The sequence below is a fragment of the Triticum aestivum genome, chromosome 4B (genome assembly GCF_018294505.1).
Source record: "Triticum aestivum cultivar Chinese Spring chromosome 4B, IWGSC CS RefSeq v2.1, whole genome shotgun sequence".
NCBI lineage: Eukaryota > Viridiplantae > Streptophyta > Magnoliopsida > Poales > Poaceae > Triticum > Triticum aestivum.
Window position 1 is genome coordinate 400,038,047 of NC_057804.1, and position 20,578 is coordinate 400,058,624.

Here is a 20,578-nt window from a genome sequence, read left to right on the forward strand (position 1 = left end):
ACCCAATGTTCGGGGTGCGTGAGCTGCGTTGCTGCGCCTGAGATATTGGCTTCAGGAATCGACTTCAGTCTTCCTCCGCCTGCGCCTGGGTTTCGCGAGCGGTGGCTGTATGTGGACGTAGGGGTGCCCAGCGCCCTGCTGACGGAGCCATCTTCGCCTGCTGTCCCTAACTCGGGCTGGGGCCAGGAGACGCTCATGAGCCCCCGGCTCGCATTCATCTGGCGCCGCTTCGCGTTCTTGAGGGAGCTTGGTGTGACGGCGCCCAAGGTGGTGAAGGAGTTCCTGCTACGCCGTGTTTCCCCTCTCCAACGCCATTCTCACCGGATGTGGGCCTTCAGCGGGCGTGGGGATCGTATGAGGCTCCAGGAAGAGGACCTGACGCTTGAAGCGCTGAGGAAGGTGCTCTTGGTCTTGACTGGGGATCCTTCCCCCGGTGGCATCCGACAAGAGGGGGCCTTGCTGTACCTCTGCTCGAATAGAAGCGACTTTGTAAGTCAGATGCCCATCTTCGACGAATGGGGCACGCGCCCTGCTGGCCTCCAGGGGCCTCGCGAGAACCCAGTGGTGGTGGTCGCCCTTGCAATCGGCCAAGGCGACTCTTCCTCAAGCGGCGGAGCAGGGAGGCATGAGGCTCCGGAGGCTGAGGGTGCCCCCGCCGAGGTGACAGCCCTGGGCGGCGCTCATGAGGGAGCAGCCCCTGAGGCCCGTGCTGCCATGGCTGAAGGCGGCGAGCAGCCGCCCGCAGTGCCTACGGCTGAGGCCCCTGAGGCCCCAGCTGCTCTTCTTGGTGGGGCGACCGGCGGCGCGCATCAGGTAGATGCCCCCTACGCAGGTTGTCTTGGTGCCTCCTCCTCATCGCAAGCTGACCCCTGCGCTCAACTCTTGGGTCGCTTCCGCGTGGACTTTGAGGCCCTCCGGAAGAGGAGGGAGGCCCTGGGCGATGATTACCCTTGTCGCCTGCTGAAACGTAGGAAGTACTTCGCCATCGACGAGTAAGCCTTCTCCCTTCCCAGCTCCAGATTCTTCTGTTGCCCTTCCTGATCCTTGCTCTGCAGGGCCCTTCCTTCCGAGCTCACGGAGATGACTGAGGAGCCATCTCCCTCGCCTCCGCCGTCGATCGCTCCGAGCAGTAGAGCCCTTGTGGTGAGGCCGGTTGGAGAGACGAACCATCCCGAGGCGCAACGCGGCCCTGCGCGCCTTGCGATCTTCCTTCGCGAGCCTTCTCGTGGCATAGCCAGCCTGTCGTGGGCTTCTCGTCTGGTCATGGACCGTGATTGGCTGGGGTACTCCATGTGCTCTTCACTTGGGGATGGACTGGCTCCAGGCCGGGCTTCTGGCGAGGCGGGCCCGGTCGCCTCAAGGGTGCCAGCCCCCAGCCCCCTGCCCGGAGGGGGAGTGCTGATCCGTGTCCCCCGGCATTCGCTTGGGGCGGATGATGGTGTGGAAGACATACTCGAGCGCGCCCGGGAGCGTCGCGCTCTTCGCCAAGGGTTTCTTCGGAGGGCGGCTGACGCGGTGAGCCTGCTTGGTGAAGAGCTCGCTGATGAGGATGCGCGCCTCGAGGCCGAGGGCCTGCGCCTGGTTGCAGAGAGGCGCGAGCTGGAGGCGGCTGTCGCCCTCGCGCATCGTCAGCGCGATCTTGACGATGAGGAGGCCAAGGCGTCATTGGCGGTCTCTCGGGAGGTCCATTCCCGGGCCGTCGAGGAAGCCCAGGAAGCTGACCGGCGGCGAGAGGCGACGGAGGAGCGGGCACGGGAACTCCTGGCCCGGTGCCACTCACTGGAGGAGCAGGTGGAGCTGCACGAGGTGGCCCTCGCGTCGATGAAGGTGGCTTCAGGCGACCCAGCGGAGCTCCAGAAGCGTGAGGAGGCGCTGACGCTGGAAGCCGCCGAATGCGCGCGCGAGTATGAACGCCTGGAGACAAGGGAGCGCTTGGTGACACGGGCAGAGGATGATGTCACTGCGCGGAAACCCGTGTCTCGGAGGAGGTCGGACGTCGGGTGGCGACGACGCGCCTGGACCTCGAGCGCGAGTTCGAGGAGAGGCTAGAGTTGATCTGGACCGAGGCTGAAAGTAGGACCACCGCCCTGAGGACCAAGCTGGAGGAAGCGACGCGGCGGGTTGATGCTCTGCGGACCGCGCTTGAGGTGGCGCAGGGGGAGTCAACTACTTCCCATGCCGAGGCGCTTCTTCTTCGCCAACGGGTGGATGAGGCTGAGGTCGTCACACGCCAGAATGCGGACGAGATACGTCAGCGGCGGCTTCTGCAACATGAGCACGCCCCCATGCTCACCACGCTTCGGGAGAGGGCCAACACGGCCTTGGGTAACATCTGCGAGGCGGCCGTTGGCGAGCTGCACGCCGTTAACTAAGCCGGCAACCTTCAGTTCTTTACCGACATCGTGACGCAGCTGGAGGCGCGGTCGGTCAGGGCCAACAGGTTTGGTGGAGGAGAGGAGCCGCGCCCTGCTCGGGCGCGCCTTTTCCCGCGTCTTCAGCCATCTCCGGAACATGGATCCTCACTTCGACTTCGACGCCGCCATCGCCCCAGTCCCCCAGGCCGTCCAGGACGACCTGGCGTACTGGGTGGAAGACAACATGGACGCTCTCGTCAGGGCCTTCACTTCAGATAATGATGACGTGATCGTGGCCGCCGACGAGGGCGGCATGGTGAACGGTCCTGGCCGCTGACGACAACGCAGGGAGCGATGGCGAGGCCAGCGATAGCTCGGGCGGTGCTCCTGAGGACGCATTGGGGGATTTATCCGACTGACCGCGCATTGCTCCTGTCTCCTTACCCTGCACGAGTAGAACTCAGGCTTTTGACCTGATGGTTGTAAGAGCATTTTGGGAGGGGGTGCCCGTCATGTAAAACTTATGTTCAGCGCACTAGTGAATGCTACATCACCCATATGCCCGTGCCAAGTAGTTGGCTAGGTGACGAGCCGGCCGGCTAGTTTACGTTTGTCCCGTGCGGGTCCTGAGATAACTTGTGGGAGGCTGTGGTGCCTCGAATGCCTCCTGATCGACTCCGTAGGATCTGGAGCGAAGAACCTCCTGAGAGGATATGATGGCGGCAGTCTGGGCTGCATGCAAGCTAAGCCAGACTCGGCTCGCGAGGGGCTCACGAGGGGAGGCAGCTGAGGCGAGGTTGTAACCGAAACGCGAGAGATTGCTTGAACGAGACTAAGCACCCCTTCCCCAAACACACGCAAATCTCAAATTCGAGTCCAACTTAAATCCAGCGGGGGAAAGCAACAACCAAGGGAAAAGCAATGAAAGCAGAAAAAGGCCGCATCCGGCACCTAGTCTAGTCTTGGACGTCTTCTCACCAGCACGGAGCTAAGTGCTGCCACTGGGCATGGGAGGGAGCCCCAGGGCCTGAGGCCGGCACCCCTGAGACTCCAGGGCGTGTACAGCCCCACTCATTATTATGTGAGAGTGTCACGGGGCGGCGAGTTTCACAGGCACTAGGCCTTCTTCACAGGTACCGGCCTTGCTTCATATCGCCAGACGAGGGCCACGCCTTGCGCCACACTCTAGTGCCATCGACGATGACCGGAAACCAGGATGCTGCCGATGGGGTAGAGCGGTCGCCAGCGGTTCCCCCGACGACCACGGGTCCTTCGCTAGGGGCAGGCCCTGAGGCACCTCCCCAGCGGAGGGCCTACCTCCTGGGAACGCCTTGCTCCGAACGCCGCGGTGGTGATGTCGAATCCCGGCCCCTCTCCTGCAGCCCTCGACGCCCTCCTCCTGAGGGGTAGGAGATTGCGGGAGCGGGGCAGCTGCTCGCTGTGGCGACCTGCACCTCCTGCGACCCATGATTAGCGTATGCCTGCTCCTAAGGAATTAGTGGTACCCGATAATCGTCGCTTCCAGCGTGGCCGGTGGGGCCATCCTGGGGCTCCTGGAAGAGCTCAGCTTCAGGCGCCTCGTCCCCCCAGCTTGGGCTGAGGAGCGAGCCTTGTTCGCCCTCACGCGGGTGCCCTTGATCCATCATGTGGGGCACGTACTCTTCTGGGGCCGTCATCCCAAAGGCCGTGCCATAGTGCTCCGCGTGCCATGCAGCTCTTCTCGATGTGCCAACCTGGGGTGGTAGCACGGCGACCCACTGGGGCCGTGGGTCGCGACGAGTCCTTCTTCGCTGGCGGGGAGCGGAGCCAGTGCTGACGCTGGCCCGGTGTTGACAGCTTCACTGGTGTTGGAGTAGCCTTGGAGCCCGCGGGTGCGCGTGGGGCCCCCGCGCAGGCCGCCCTGGGCCTGAGACGGGAGCTGAGTGCAGAAGGGGTGAGCCCCCGAGGCGGCGAAGCCCAGGAGCTCTGCCACCCGCTCTAGCAGCACGTCGCGGCCGCCTTCCATCAGCCTGCACTGCAGCAGTTCTCGGACCACCGTGAGCGCGGCCCTCGACTTCGCCCGCTCCCGACGGGTGTACGGCGTCGTGGCCGCGGCATGGTTGGAGGCCCTTGCTGCCGACCGCGTCTGCCGCGGTGTAAGAGCTGTCGGGGCATGTCCGCGTCGCCCACGGACCGCAGCGCCCTGCGGACCGCGAGCTGCCTGGGGCGTGGGGTCGCCCGGGGCGAGCGGCTCTGCGCGGGCGGGCCAAGCCGCCCAGGGATCAGGGTTGCCCGCCTGGTCGTCGGACATGGTGATGACGATGCGACGGGATGCGGAGTGGCAGAAGGTGGATCCCGGCGCACCCTACCTGGCGCGCCAAATGTCGGATTTCGGGTTCCGGCAGACCCTTGAGGTTCGAACACTGGGGTGCGTGCGGAGATTTCGCCCTCTACCTACTTGCTCCTTGCCGAATCGCTAGGATCTAGACTACCAAAGAAACAACACAAGAGACACAGGGTTTATACTGGTTCAGGCCACCATTGTGGTGTAATACCCTACTCCAGTGTGTGGTGTGGTGGATTGCCTCTTGGGCTGATGATGAACAATACAAGGAAGAACAGCCTCGCGAGGGTCTGTTCTTGGCTGGTGCGATGAACTGCTAGGAGGAGTTCAGTCGCTCTCTCTCTCTCTCTCTCTATTCTAGATGTATGCCAGATACTCGATCCTTGCTCCACCCTAGGGGTGGCTAGTCCTATTTATAGGCAAAGTCCCTGGGCCTCTCCCCAAATATTGAGCGGGAAGGGCGCCAACAATTGGCCATTTTGAAGGGGAACAGCGGGTACACTTATCCTGACTAAAGTTGGTCCTCGCCTGTCAAAGGTTCTGGTGGTGACGCCTGCTTGGGCTCCACGATGACTTTCTCCCTGCCGTTGGGCTGGTCTTGATCTTGTTGCACCGAAATGGATGCCTTTGCTTGATGCTCTCGCCTGTGCTTGCTCCCTTTACACCAAAGAGGAAAGAAGGACACTGCGCGGGCTGGCGCCCGACTGGCGCCCTTGGTCGTCATGGCTTGCGTCATGGGCACCTCGTGAGGTACCCCGCCTTGAACTCTCCGCCTCCTCGTGTGCCAGCCTGATGAGGCCGTGCCTGAGGAAGCTCCTTGTCGTCCACCCCGCGAGGCTTGGCCCCTCGCGAGGGTCTTGAGCTTGTGTTGATGAAGATGGGCCGCGCTGGGCCCCCTTTGAGCCACGCCGCAGGCCGCAGGCAGGCAAGTCTGGGGACCCCCGTTCCCAGAACGCCGACACATACCTAACCCCACATAGAACTCTCACAAAGACCATGGGTTAGTACACAAATCACAGTGGACAATGCTTACCAAACCCTGAGATCACTTGATCCCACTCGGTGTATCTTCTACGCTTTATGTGAAATCTTCTATCTTCGTAAAGAGGATGCCTTGAAGATACACATGAATGTTCACACAATCTTCTCTTCTTCTTCAAAACATGCTAGCAATAAGCTCAATACTCACATGACCAATCTTTGGATAATTCCTTAATAGCACCTTGGTCAACTCATAAACTCCTTGAAACCAACAATCGACTTCAAGAAATGCCTGTGGACAAATCCTTCAAATATAACTAAATGCAACCATTCCATAGAGAATGTCATCAATTACCAAAACCACACATGGGGGCACCGCATGTCCTTTCAACTTGCCTCTCTAGTTAGTGGGCTTAGTTGTGTCGTTTGCTTGTTCGGGCCAAGCATCTTGTCTCTCTTTTCTATTTTTGGGCAGCGTGAACACTTTGCGTTCGTGGATGTGTTGTACCTCGTTTGTACTCATTCTCTCTTCTTCTGAAAAGATACGCATGCTTTTGTGTATTTGCAAAAAAATGAAGGTATCAACTTTGCACCCTGCGACTTGGGCTATTTTGAGGGAACGCCATCATGACTTACTTTATTAATTAACACAAAATGCTTACATCGTTTACGAGTGATTCAAGAGTAAACAAAGGATGATCCACTACTCAATTACATCAATTATGATTCTCATAACAATGTATATCTAGTTCATGAGTGTGCAATTGGCTTCCCCTATACAATGCTCATACTGAACATTACCAATCTTCGTCACAAGATCAATGTAATTTGCATATATAGCGTCTTAGTGACAAGGCCAGTCTAGCAATGTAATACATATCTATACCCCTATATAGTGTGCGAATAACTTTGAAAGATGATAGTTGGATGAAGCCAATCCAATGGTGCAGAGATGGCAAATACGAGCACTACTGGCCGTTGGATATCATCTACATTTCACAAGATTTTGCCACATGTACAATCTAGAAGACTCCATGGTTGAACTTACACAAGCACTTCTCCTTTGTTCTAAAATCTTCCGTATTATAATTGTCCAAACTTTTTTTCTAGATAAATTGTCATTATTTGTTTTTATTTTATGCTTTACAGCACAATCTCATGAATCTTAAAATATATTACTCCCTCTCTCAGTTTACAGGGCGTGCGCGTAGCCCTATATTGTTAATTTGACCAACATAATACAATTCATATATTACAAAAAATATACCAATATAAACTTCAGATGTTTTATTTCCAAAGGGTATAATTTTTGTGTTATATAGTTTATATTAGGGTGATAAAATTAACAACCTAGGTATACGCGTAGGACTTGTAAACTGAGACGGAGGGACTAACTTTTTTATAAAAAATAATTAATGTTGAATGAGATGAACTACTCTTTCCGTCACAGTTTAGAAGGCATCGTTAAATTTGCGTGCGTTTTCAGAATAGACAAGGCTTAGGGTGCATTGTATTTATTTCTATATGCATGCATAGTGTGAATGCTATTTTTTTAGCCCATCTCACAACCAATAGATAACCACCTAGGTCTCAGAGAATTTCCAAGCGCGCCTTCTAAACCGTGACGGAGGGAGTATAAGAATCAAACAAACGTCTACATCATGCATATATGACTCAAAGCTTACATGCTATAGTGTGATATTTATTCATAATTTGGTTGTCAAATCTCATGGAATATGATTAGAAGTAGTTCATCTCATTCAACATTAATTATTTTTTATAAAAAAGTTAGTCCCTCTGCAATACTTGGATGGTGGGATATGTCATATCGTGTGCATTTCGTCAATGTCGTGCATGCAGCTGCGCTCTCTCCATACGCTTCAATGACTTATGGCAACTCAGCTCATTGCGATTGAGGCTTCAGCTGCATAGGGAGCAAATGAAACAGAGGTTGCTATAAAATTACAACTGCTAAGGACATGATATGAACCATGCCGAGAGTACGAGCTATGGAGACACGCTGATTTTATTTGTGAGTTTGGGATTTTTTCACAAGTTTTATTTTAATTTTAACTCCTGTAAAACAAGAGGCCAATAAATTGCTCATAGTTGTCCGGCAGGCTAATGAAATTAGGAGGTGCTTGTGGATTAACTATGTCACAATCGGAAGCAACATCATTAGATGTCATAAAGCTATAGTGAAATGCATGTGTAAAGCGAAGAAGGGATGCCAGGATTACTATAGTAACTACTATAGCATGTATAAAAATAAATCAGAAAATAATTTTATTGCACCATAATTTGGTTTGTATGTAATTTTTATAAATGTATACAGTAGATATGTAATTTACAAATTAATTATAATCATTTTAAGCTTAACCATATGGGTATGAAGGAATGTCCAAAACTGCTTCCGGTTCCGTCAGTCTTCCTCCAATGTTGCCGCCAAATGAAAAGGGAAACGACGTGTTGACAACAACACCAATGTTTACCACGTAAACCAACATCTGTCCAGTTGACAAAAAGGACCATTTATCTCGGCACCACATTGCCTCTTTCTTTGCTTCGTCCCAGTTTTTAGAAGCCTTTTGTCCACCATGATTTATAACAATGTCATTCAATAATTCTTCAATTGGTCAAATTTTAGATAAGTTTAAATAGAGATAAGTTTGTATCCGGTTTCTGTTGAGGGATATCTTGCCCTAAGAAAGAGAAATGTATACATCAGTGACGGACTTTGGCAACAGGCTGCCTGGATGAACCACCGGACGATCTTCCTCGCGGGATTTGAAACAACCAAAAGGTGACGCAGGTTAATTACAAATCACAAACGGAGGAAGACAGCAAGGTCTTACTGTCCGAGAGAGCCTGCTTAGGAATGGATTGCTCCACTCACCTCCACTGCCCACTCGCATAATCTTAAAAGAATGGAAGGAACAGATGCAGTACTGAGATATAGGAAGGTTGGTAAGCGGGTTGCCCATTGAGATGGGCAGGCCGACCAGATTTCCTTCCATGATTGGTTTGACTACAGCCGAATCTGGCGAGCAAGACGAGGGTACAAAGAACCCAAGCCTTGGTACAATGCAGCCCTCGATAGTAGCGAGAACAGAAACGAGAAAGCGTTAGAAGAGATGTCAGACAATGCTTTCTAGGCAAACGCATCTCCATCAGAACGCAGACGTTCGCTGCTCGGACCTCGGAGCCCAGTGCATATCCTCATCCATGCCAAGACTTGCAGTAAAAAGAAAGGAAACAAAGCGGTTGAGTCTGTAGCCCTAAGCGATTATGCTAATGATTTTCATCAAAGAAGAAAATTCTCAGGTCTCAAAGATGTGCCATCACTGGGCAAACAGAACTGGTCCGCCAAAATAAGAAGAAACAGGCAAACTAAAAGATCAAAAACCATAAGGATGGGATGGGATGATTGGTGGGGCAATTTTGGAGAATGTTATTCGCTGCGCCTCACGATAATCAGTAGGCGAAGCGACTCAAGATACCCATACAGTCTGGCCCCTTTGGAAAATTCGAGCCCCGAAGAAATTATACTGAGGGATCGACTCATCAAGGGGCTCAAGTGAGATACGAATTGAGCCACACAACCAAAAACAAGAGGAGAAGAGATGAGGGGAAGTATTGCCATGAACAACTCAGATCTTACCTGTGGCGGCGCTGCTGTGAGGAATTCGGCTGTGCGTGCCTCTGTATTTATGCCGGCCGGATTGGCTAGGGTTTTGTTTGGGTTCATGGGCCATGTGATCCTCTTAGGCTGTTCAGGCCGAAACTTTTGCAACGCCCAGCCCAACTTCTTTTTTTAACTGAGCTGAGCCCTGTTTGAACTTCGGGCCGGCCCAGTTCGGTGCGAGGCAAACGGCTTTGGGTCGACCTTTTTTTTCCTTTATTCTTTTGCCGGTTTTCTGGGATTTCTTTTTTCCTTTTTTCTTTCAGTTTTTTATTCTAGGTCTTTTCTTTTTTTCGTTTCTTTATTGTACCATTTTTCAATATAATTTTTATATTTTGTTTTAAAAATGTTAAAATTTCCTAATTTTGTTTATGATTTCAAAAATTGTTCATGGTTTTCAAATTCTATTCACTTTTTAAAGAAAAATCACAATGCAAATTTTGTTTGGCGTATATCACAAAAATGTCAATGTGTATTTAAATATTGTTCAGTGTATATCACAAAAAATTCTATTGTCTGCTTAAAAACAGTTCAGTGTATATCACAAAAATGTTCAACGTATACTTAAATATTTGTTCAGCGTTTATAAAACAGTGTTCAATGTGTATTTAAATATTGTTCATCGTATATCACAAAAATATTAAATGTATATTTAAAAATGTCCAATGGTCAAAATTCTGATTTTCCTTTAATCTGCCGATGTACTTTGTTCTTAAATGCGTGCGTGGCTTATAAGTCTCTGAAACTCGCTAACTCAAGTGGTAAAGAACAATTACTTTCTTCCGCCGGGGGGGGGGGGGGGGGTCTCAAGTTCGATTCTGAGAGCGAGCCTAGTTTTTTTGGATTTTAGTACCGACTCTATGTGAACGCCACCGAATGGGCTGGCCCAATAAGATCTCACCCTGTGCGAAAAGCACGTCTAATTGACGTTCACGAGTGTCAGCTCCCGGGTGGCCATAACTCAGTCATGTGTACCGAATAAGCTATAAGGAATCAAACCCTATTCAGCGCCTTATGCGTCTGTTATAGGTTTTTTAGCAAAATGTGTCCGTTATAGGTGTTTGGGCAAACCGACACACACCCCTCACCCTCCCCTTCCTCCTGGGCTTGGTCCATTAAATACCTTTTTTGTTCGATTCTGAGAGCGAGCCTAGTTTTTTTGAATTTTAGTACCGACTCTATGTGAACGCCACCGAATGGGCTGGCCCAATAAGATCCCACCCTGTGCGAAAAGCACGTCTGATTGACGTTCACGAGTGTCAGCTCCGGGTGGCCATAACTCAGTCATGCGTACCGAATAAGCTATAAGGAATCAAACCCTATTCAGCGCCTTATGCGTCTGTTATAGGTTTTTTTTAGCAAAATGTGTCCGTTATAGGTGTTTGGGCAAACCGACACACACCCCTCACCCTCCCCTTCCTCCTGGGCTTGGCCCATTAAATACCTTTTTTTCTTTCGGGTTCCATCGTTCATTGTGAGCACCACATTCTTCGACCGGTCCAGCTTTTCATTTTGATGTCTCAAAGAAAAGACTATTATTCTCACCAGTTTTCAGAACCTTATAAAAGGTTCCACCATTTTTTCTGGAGCGTTTTACCTTGCTTTTTGCATGCTGAGTTTTTTTACCTTTTTTTCTTCAACCTTTCCCTTTGCCTTTTTGTCATTGATTTTATTTTTTATTCTTCTCCAAAATTTGTGAAACATTTTTCTCAAAATACAGCATTTCGCCTACAATTGCGTGATTTTTTTTGAATTTGTATTTATTTAAAAGCTACTTGAAGTTATAAAAACCATTTATATATTATTATCTTTCAACCTTATTTTTCTTCCTTTTTTAAATGAGTGAACTTTTTTCAATTTCATGAACTTTTCTCAAATTTGAAGAAAAATTCAAATTTCGTAAAAATTTTCTTTCATATTTTCTAACTACTTTTTGAAAAAAATATAATTTCTTTTCAAATTATGAACCTTTCCAAACCAGATAACTTTTTTCAAAAATCTTTGAACTTTCGAATCCGCAAACTTTTTTCAAATGCATGTCCATTTCAAAATCTAGAAATGCATGGCCGTTCCAAAGTCCATGAAATTTTTGAAATTTGTATTAAAAAAATCCATGAACTTTTCATATACGTGGTTTTCTGGAAAAAAAAATAGGAACTGTTTTCAAACCCAAGATTTTTATCCAATTTTGATATATTTCTAATTTTACATTTAGAAAAGACAAATGCGAACGGTCAATGGTCAACCAACCAACTAGTCAATGATCAAATGGTCCATCTGCCAACAATCCACATGGCAAGTGTCACGTCCAATATGTGACCCTATCCTAAAGGACTCGAAGGTCCCACTAAGTATAGAAGCGCATATTGGAGACGCTTTTGCAAGGTGGATATCATTACATCATACCATTACATAATAGTTGGGGATATATACAAGAGGCATAGAATGCCACACGAATACAACGTCATCATACATAAGAGCATCATCCGACTACGGATGAAACACAAACAGAAACTCAAACGACATCCACCCTGCTAGCCCAGGCTGCCGACCTGGAACCTATCCCCTGATTGAAGAAGAAGCAGAAGAAGAACTCCAAAACAAGTAACATCGCTCTCGCGTCAAGATCATCGCATAACCTGTACCTGCAACAGTTGTTGTAGTAATCTGTGAGCCACGAGGACTCAACAATCCCATTACCATGGGTATCAAGACTAGCAAAGCTTAATGGGTATGGAAAGGATAAGTGGTGAGGTTGCAGCAACGACTAAGCTTTTATGGTGGCTAACATGCGCAAACAAGAGCGAGAATAGAAGCAACAGAACGGTCGTGAAGCTAGCAATGATCAAGAAGTGATCCTGAAACTACTTATGTTCAAACATAACTCAAACCTTGTTCACTTCCCGGACTCCGCCGAAAAGAGACCATCACAGCTACACACGCGATTGAAGCGTTTTAGTTAAGTCAAGTGTCAAGTTCTCTACAACCGGATATTAACAAATTTCCATCTTCCACATAACCGCGGGCACGGCTTTCGAAAGTTTATACCCTGCAGGGGTGTCCCAACTTAGCCCATCACAAGCTCTCACGGTCAACGAAGGATATTCCTTCTCCCAGGAAGACCCGATCAGACTCAGAATCCCGGTTACAAGACATTTCGACAATGGTAAAACAAGACCAGCAAAGCCGTCCGAATGTGCCGACAAATCCCGATAGGAGCTGCACATATCTCGTTCTCAGGGCACACCGAATTGTCCAAACTTCCGGTAGGCCAGCCCAGAGTTGCCCCTGGTGGCCACCGGCGGCTAACAGGTTGAACCAATACTCACGACGAGCACTGGCCCGGGGGAGGGGGTAAGATAAGATGACCCTCGGAGCGCGACTCCCAAGGGAAAAAAGGCTTAGGTGAGGCAAATGTAAAACTAAGGTTGGGCCTTGCTGGAGGAGTTTTGTTCAAGGCGAATTGTCAAGGGGCTCCCATAACACCCAACCGCGTAAGGAACGCAAAATCAAGGAACATATCACCGGTATGACGGAAACTAGGGCGGCAAAAGTGGAACAAAACACCAGGCATAAGGCCGAGCCTTCCACCCTTTACCAAGTATATAGATGCATTAATTAAATAAGAGATATTGTGATATCCCAAAATATCCATGTTCCGACATGGAACAAACTTCATCTTCACCTGCAACTAGCAACGCTATAAGAGGGGCTGAGCAAAAGCGGTAACATAGCCAAACAACGATTTGCTGGAAAGGGTGAAAAGATTAGAGGCTGACATGGCAATTTGGGAGGCTTGAAGAGCAAGTGATAGGTAGCGCAGCATAGCGATAGAACGAAGCAACTAGCATAGCAATGATAGTAATGAGATCCAAGGTGACGATCATCTTGCCTGAAATCCTACTTGGAAGAAGAACGAGTCCATGAAGAAGATGAAGCCATGAAGACGAACCAAGCATAGACGATCGAATCCTCACGATCGCAACAAAACACGAATTATCGAGAAGAAGCACAACCGGAAAGAAGCAAACACACGGTAAACACACAACACATAAACATGACATGATGCACAACCAAGCATGATGCATGACAAGGCTACATGCAGCTACTCATGGCAAGAGAAGATGCATACAAGAGCAACACATCAAAGCAAGTTTAAATGAGGCCGAAAACAACATGTAATAATTCCGGTAAGTCCTCGTATGCAAATTTCGAAATTGGTCCAGAAATGAATAAACCTTATGTTCAAGTTGTTAAACAGCAAGTTAAGATGCACCAAGATGATCTACACGAAATTCTAATCAAGTTACATATAAAGTTCATTTAAATCGGAGCTACGACCTAAAAGATATGAGCAAAACAAGTTAAACATGGCATTGATGCAAAATGCATACAAACATCAAGCAAACACACTCAAGACATAAATTCAACAAGGTAATATGAAGCTACATGTAAAACTAAGCAAGTTTCATATAGAGCACACTCCAAACGGAGCAACAGTGCAACACATACACTGCAAACAAGATATAACAACAATCTGTCCAAAACAGCAACTAGGCATCTTGCAAGCATCATGAAAGTATGCTACAGCAACCCAACATGATAAAAAAAGAAATGGGCGTGATTTACAAATGAAGCTTAACAAAACATGAACACTGAGCTATCTCCAGAAACCACTAGAACATGCTCAAAAGGACATGGCAAGATTGCAAATAATAACAGTTTTACAGACTTGGCAGAAATTCACTGGACATGACAGAAATTAACATCAGGTTGCAATGTTCAGATCTAGCAAACTACAAGTTACAGCAAGCTATCATGGAACACTTAAGCATGGAATGCTAGTACTAAAAGCACTAAACAACTCTTCCTTACTGAACTTATTTCAAAGATCAACAGAAAACATGGTAGCATCCATGCAAACATGGCAAGTAATATGACGGGTTTTCGACTTGGTGAAAATAACAGGACATGGCAGGAACAACGATAAGTAGGCATGTTGGTGAGCTTTTACAACTCACCACAGAGCAATACATGGCATGACAAGGTGACCAACTGTCGTGGAATTGTCACGTCAGATGGCCTCGTGAAAGGACTTAGTTGTGGAGCCATCGCAACTAGGAAGCTTGAAGTGGTTAAACCAGGACAAAGGACATGAGAGGTTTTATACTAGTTCGGCCCCTTACGGTGAAGGTAAGGCCTACGTCTAGTTGGGTTGGTATTGATGTTTCGATGACCAGGGAGCGAGACACGCTATGCCCGGCTCTCGATGAGTTGTTTCTTGCCCTAAGCCGCCAGCAGGTCGTCCCCTTATATACACGGGTTGACGCCCTGTGGCCTACAGAGTCCCGGATGGCTTATACACAGTTTCCAGTGTCAGTGTCCGGCTCGGTGACTAGTTAAATATACCTTATGATACAAGTCATGCCATTACGACGGTTTACTACAATGGGCCTTAAGTCGCCTGTGGGCCTTAAGCCCTTTATTGAACCGCCATCTTCATGCTTGGTCTTGGGTTTCTCTCTGGTGAATCCTCTTTGCGTAACCCGGCCCCTCTTGGGCGGCTTACACAAATAGTTATATCCCCAACATTAGGCCCCAGTTGATTCGAACCTATTCATGTCAATCTTAAAATACCTTTTTAAAAAATAAATCTTCAGTCTTCTGACTGTGCCAAGGGTTTTTCTTTAACCCGCCATGACGTCCTCTCTTGGATCGTGTTAACCCGCCGTGACGTCATCCTTTCTTAAATTCTTTTTCTATTCCACCGTATCCTCCAACGGATCTCTGCTTTATTGACTGTTCCAAAAATTGAGGCATCGGGGCTGCTGGATAATAACTCTTATCTCCTAGTTTCCCGTGCCGTCTCAGTTATCCTCTCCTTATAAATAGGCGCGACCTAGGTCTTCCTATTCTTCTCCTTCCAGTCGTCTTCTTCCTCTCGCTGCTTCTCTGCTACTCGAGCTCCGCTGCCGCCGCCGCAGATCTCCTTGTCTTCTCCAACTCAGGCCGCTGCATCAACCTGGTTGGACGAGAAAAAAGCGACACCCTTCTGCGGGAACCTTGTATCGGTAAGTCTCCCCTTTCCTGCTCCTTAGATCTACATTAAGGCCTTCGAGTTCTTCGAGTTCTTCGCTGTCCAGTAGCTTTCTTTCATAGATTTCATTATCCTCGCTCTTCTTGATCTTGAAGATGATAAAAATTGATGCGGTAGATGTTTTGCACCTACTTTGAAATGCAAATGAACCTCTTTCTGTCGCATATAGGCCCCATTCGAGCCCTTGAGCTTTATCCGCTCCAGTCTTAGGTCTAGAAAATTTCCTTTTCAAAATAGTTGTTTGATCCAAAATAACAGTAGTAGATTATGAAACCTGTTTGTATCACCCGGAAAATTACTTCTGTCGAATACCCATAAACACAACTGTCCATGTAACCGGTTTAAATAAGTGATACTGAGGTGTAAGCCTTGCTTTCTTCTCATGACCTTAAGAATTTTGAACTGCTCTTGATACTTGTAGCGGCTTAAATATTGTTGCACAATCACCCTTATATCATTAGGCCCCTTCTTAAGCCGCCACCTTAAATAATTTAGATATTTCTCCCGGTTAAAATTGAACCAGAACTTCTTATTTTGTCGTAGGCCAACTGTTGTCATGGCACCTAAGGCGGCCAAAGCCCCTGTGACTTGCAATTGGGTCCCATCCACAGTTACGAAGAGTAAACTTGCTGAGTTCGTGAAGTCTGTCCACCTGCCAAAAAAGGAGGTCATGTCTTATCGTGCCCCTGACCCGTCTGAAGAGAGGCCTCAACCCAAAGACGGGGAGGTGATAGTTTTCACGGATCACATGAACCGGGGATTTGCCCCTCCCGGCTCAAAATTCTTCAGGGAAGTTTTGAATTTCTTTGATCTTAGACCTCAAGACATTGGACCCAATTCCGTGTCAAATCTTTGCAATTTCCAAGTCTTCTGCGAGGTGTACCTGGGAGAGGAGCCAAGTCTGCTTTTGTTCAGAGGACTTTTTTACTTGAACTGGCAGAATGAACGTGCCAACGGGCCTAGTCTTGAGCTTGGCGGCATCTCAATCCAGCAGCGGAGAGATTGTCTTTTTCCTTATGCTGAGCTGCCGAGTCACCCAAAAGATTGGAACCAAACGTGGTTCTACTGTCAAGACACTTCACCGGCTGATGAGAGGCCGCTGCCCGGCTTCCGCGCCCTGCGCCTTGAATCCAACCATCAGCTGGCGGACAAGTTGACTGCTGTTGAGTGCCTCCCTCTCAATCCCACCATCAAGAATATCAAAGCTCTCTTAGGAAACGGGTTAAGCGGCATCGATCTGGTCCGGGTCTGGGTCACTTGGCGAATACTACCATTAAGCCGCCGCTCCGGCTTAATGTGTACTTACACAGGCGAGAAAGATGACCCAATGCGTCATAGCCCTGACGATTTACCAGATGACATGGTAGATGCTACAACCCAGTCGCTGCTGAAGGAGGGCACTGTAACTAGCAATGCCTTCGCCTTACTTCCCTTCTGCAAGAAGAACCCGGCCCCTGCAGTGAGTTACCAATCTTAATAAATACTCTTTAACATGTTATACCTTCTTTGTACTTATGATTCCTTACCTTTTTTCACAGGCCGGTGATAATTTTTGGAAGGTCAAATATGACCACGAGGCTACCAAACAAGCCAGGGCAGCCAAGAAAACCGAAAGGAAGGCCGCCAAGACGGGCACCTCAAAGAAGAAGAAACCCAGCGCCTCTGATATGCTTAAATTGGATGACTCTTCTTCGGATGATGAAGAGGTAATCCTTTGATTTTCTTAACTCCTTTGTCATTACTTTACTGACATTCTATCCTTTCAGGAGGATACAGGGAACAGTCAAGCAATTGACGAAGAGGTAACTATAATCTCCTCTGACTCAGAGCCTTTGCCAAAGCAAAAAATCTGAAGGGTGACCTGGAAAGTAAGATTTTCACATCCTCTAGCTTACCAAGATCCTGAATTTCTTTTGAAGCAACAACATCTTGAAAACCGGAGGCAGACTCGGGCCAATCAAGACGCAGAACTTTCTTCCGGCTTACCCGATGTAACCAGGAAGCGTTGGACCGAGGTTATCTCCGATTTATGTTCTATTTTACCTTTGGCGGGGTTGATTCACCAACCTCTCAATTCATCTGACTCCAATTATCAGGATACCTCTCCTTCCTCTGACGAGTCAATGTAACCAAACATGCTGGCTTTCAAAACAGCTCCCGGGTAATGTAACATTTCTTACTTTAAGTTTTTCCGTGCTTATGCTTTAATACTCATCCTTCTACCTTTATTGATAGCCCGCAAGTGAAACCCAGCAAGATGGCAAGGAAAAATAAGCCATCCCAAGACCCGGTTGTCACTGAACCGGAGCTTGACTTGTCTGCTCCTGATAGCTCCACCCATCAACCGCCGCCTGAACCGGCTTCTGATATTCCGGTGCCAACTTCTGACCCGCCCGCTGAAGATGTTATCCAGAACTCTGATAACCCGGAAGCTCCTAGTCTGGCCAAGTCGACTGACCCGGAAGTTGAATATCTGAAGAGTCAATTTGTTGAACCGGGCCGGCCTACTGTTCTTGCCCAATGCACTGCCAAGGAAGAATTTGCCCAACGTCGAAAAGCCAAGCAGGACATCACTGACTACACTCACTTAAGCATTGGTGATATAGTCTCAGGCTATCTGAACCAAGTGCATAGTAGTCGTGACCTGGAAATTGACATGGTGAAACAAATACAACACAAATCTGAGGTATAATTTATGCTATTTTCCTGAATCTTACTGTACTAGCCCCCAAGTCTATTGCTTATGAATGAATATGTTGTAGACTTAGAAATCTACTTACTGTTAGTTTGTCCGGTTTAAAGTGAATATATTTAACCCGGTGATAGCATGAGACTTTGAATTTGTGTCACACATTAGCCCCCAAGTGTCAAGTATCTTTACTTGTAAAGTACTTGAGACTTGATATGTATGACCCGACAGGGTAAGTAAAAAATTCTTTAAGCATACATTAGCCCCCAAGTGCCAAGTATCTTTACTTGTAAAGTGTTTGGGACTTGAATGTTACCTTACCATGATTCTTACCATAACCTGATGTCAATACAGGCCACCATAAGTCAATTTGAGTAGGAGCTTGCTGACCTGAAGAGCCAACTGAAAATTCAAGAGCTTGAAACTCAGAAAGCCAACTCCAAGTTTGAATTCAGCGTCTCTGAACAAGAGAAGTTGAGGCAAAATTTTGAGTCAGAAAAGAAAATTTGGGCTGACGAGAGGGCTTCACTGGTGACTCGGGCCGAGGCGGCAGAAGCATCTCTTGCAGAGGCAACAACCGAAAAATGACAGATATCCCAAATGGTCTCAGCCATCTTTGGTAAGTTACTCTGCAAAACCTCAAACATTGTAATTTTCCGGCTCATAGTTATGCTTGTGAACATACAGGCCCTAGGAGTACCAACCTCAAGCAAAACATGCTGATCAAGCTTAAGGCGGTTTACACCTTAGTGGAGCAGCTGTACTCTGGGTCACAACGTGCCTTGGCCGTTTTGGCCTTATCAAATACCACTCCTCACCTCCTACAAGATGTGCTGAAGCATCTCGCAGTGCTACCTTAACGAATTCAGGATTTAAGGCGGGCATCTTCAAGAGCCAGAGCCGTGGCCGCATTAAGCCGGGCAAAGGCATGGGTGCCAGAACTTGACTTGGCTGACCTCTCTCTTGGATATCCAAGCCTGAAGGAGGACGGTACTGTATTTGACGATCAAGACGTCACCACCTGTGTCAAAGTCGTACGTCCCTTGGCGACTCTTATTGGGAATGATACTGATCTTACTAAGTATTCGCTGGGCTATGATAGCGAGAACCGGAGAATTCCAAACATTCCATACGACCAAGTAAGCCTGATTTCTCCAACGCGTAAGCATACCTTTGCCCCTGAAGTGGACCCGGCCGGTTTAATAGATGATGAGAGTGAGTTTGAAGCCTTGAATGGCATTGACTGGGCCTCGTCCACCTTCCAGGACAAAGCAACCGATGGAGAGGCGGAAAAGGATAACCCGGAGTCTACAAGCCCGTCGAAGGAATGAACCGCCAGGCGTTTTTATAACTTAGCCAAAACAACGCCTCACTTATTCAGACTCGGGGAGTCTTGTAATAGGATAGAAAAAACCTCTTAATGTTTTTCATGCCCTTGCGCATGTTTATGGTGCTTATTACTTTCGTAAGCCGCCATCACTATATTCTGCTGGCTTACATTGGCCGCTTATTTCCTTGATGTTTAACTTGCTTTGCCTTATCCTGTACATAAAACAAGCAAAATTTTCTTGGCGGTTTATCGCGCCAGGGGTTTATATAGAGTATTGATAACCCGGAACATGACCCAAAGACATCATATACAGGCCGGTTCATGATTATTTATTAAATATAATCACAATAGCATACCTGCAACCCCTTTGATAGTCTTCCCGGCTTATTTGATGCTTTACCTGGCACTTACGAACCTGGGGTGATCAATATTTAAACCAGAAGAATCAAGAACCATCTCCTCAAGAAGGTTTCAAGATAGTTAAAGTAATTATGTTTATAAGCAATGTTCACCGGCTCCTGATTCGAATACGATCAGAAAACCGTCCCAAAGGGGTTAAGCTAAGATTCAGATACGATCATATAGCCCCCAGTGGCTTTGGCGATGCCGATCAAGTGGGTATCGACAACTATGTTCTATTTGGTTCGAATACGACCTATGTTTGAACAGGAAGCCCCCAAGTGAACATAAGAGTTGTTTAATGACGCTGATTCGAATACGATCCACGTCAGACCCAAAGGGGTTAAGCTGTGATTCAAATATGATCAAGAAGCCCCCAAGTGGGTTTGGCAGTATGCCGATCAAGTGGGTATTGACATCTATGTTCTCTTTGGTTCGAGTACGACCTATGTTTGAACAGGAAGCCCCCAAGTGACCATGGCTAGATTCAGATATGATCATAAGCCAGTCCAAAGGGAAAGCCGAATTCAGATGTGATCTGCTCCCTGTTGATTGTCTCCACTACCTGATAAAGAAGACACATAGATTTTTGAGGGTAAAAAGGACAGAGGTCCTGCTTTGTTTCTTTATATAATATATACAGCGGCAAAAAATATATACATCTTGAAAGCCGGTGGCTTAAGTATAATAAGGCCGGAGATGAGCAATATTCCACGACCGGCG

The 20,578-nt window shown here is 47.9% G+C and overlaps 1 non-coding gene and 1 pseudogene across 1 annotated transcript; both read right to left on the reverse strand.

Annotated features, from left to right (window-relative positions):
• Nucleotides 1-8,792: 8,792 nt before the first annotated feature.
• Nucleotides 8,793-8,885, reverse strand: LOC123095423 (uncharacterized; annotated as a pseudogene).
• Nucleotides 8,886-8,933: 48 nt separating this feature from the next.
• Nucleotides 8,934-9,007, reverse strand: LOC123095296 (small nucleolar RNA R66). The gene has a single exon (XR_006446183.1). It is a non-coding gene; the product is annotated as a small nucleolar RNA R66 (small nucleolar RNA).
• Between the last annotated feature and the right edge of the window lie 11,571 nt (nucleotides 9,008-20,578).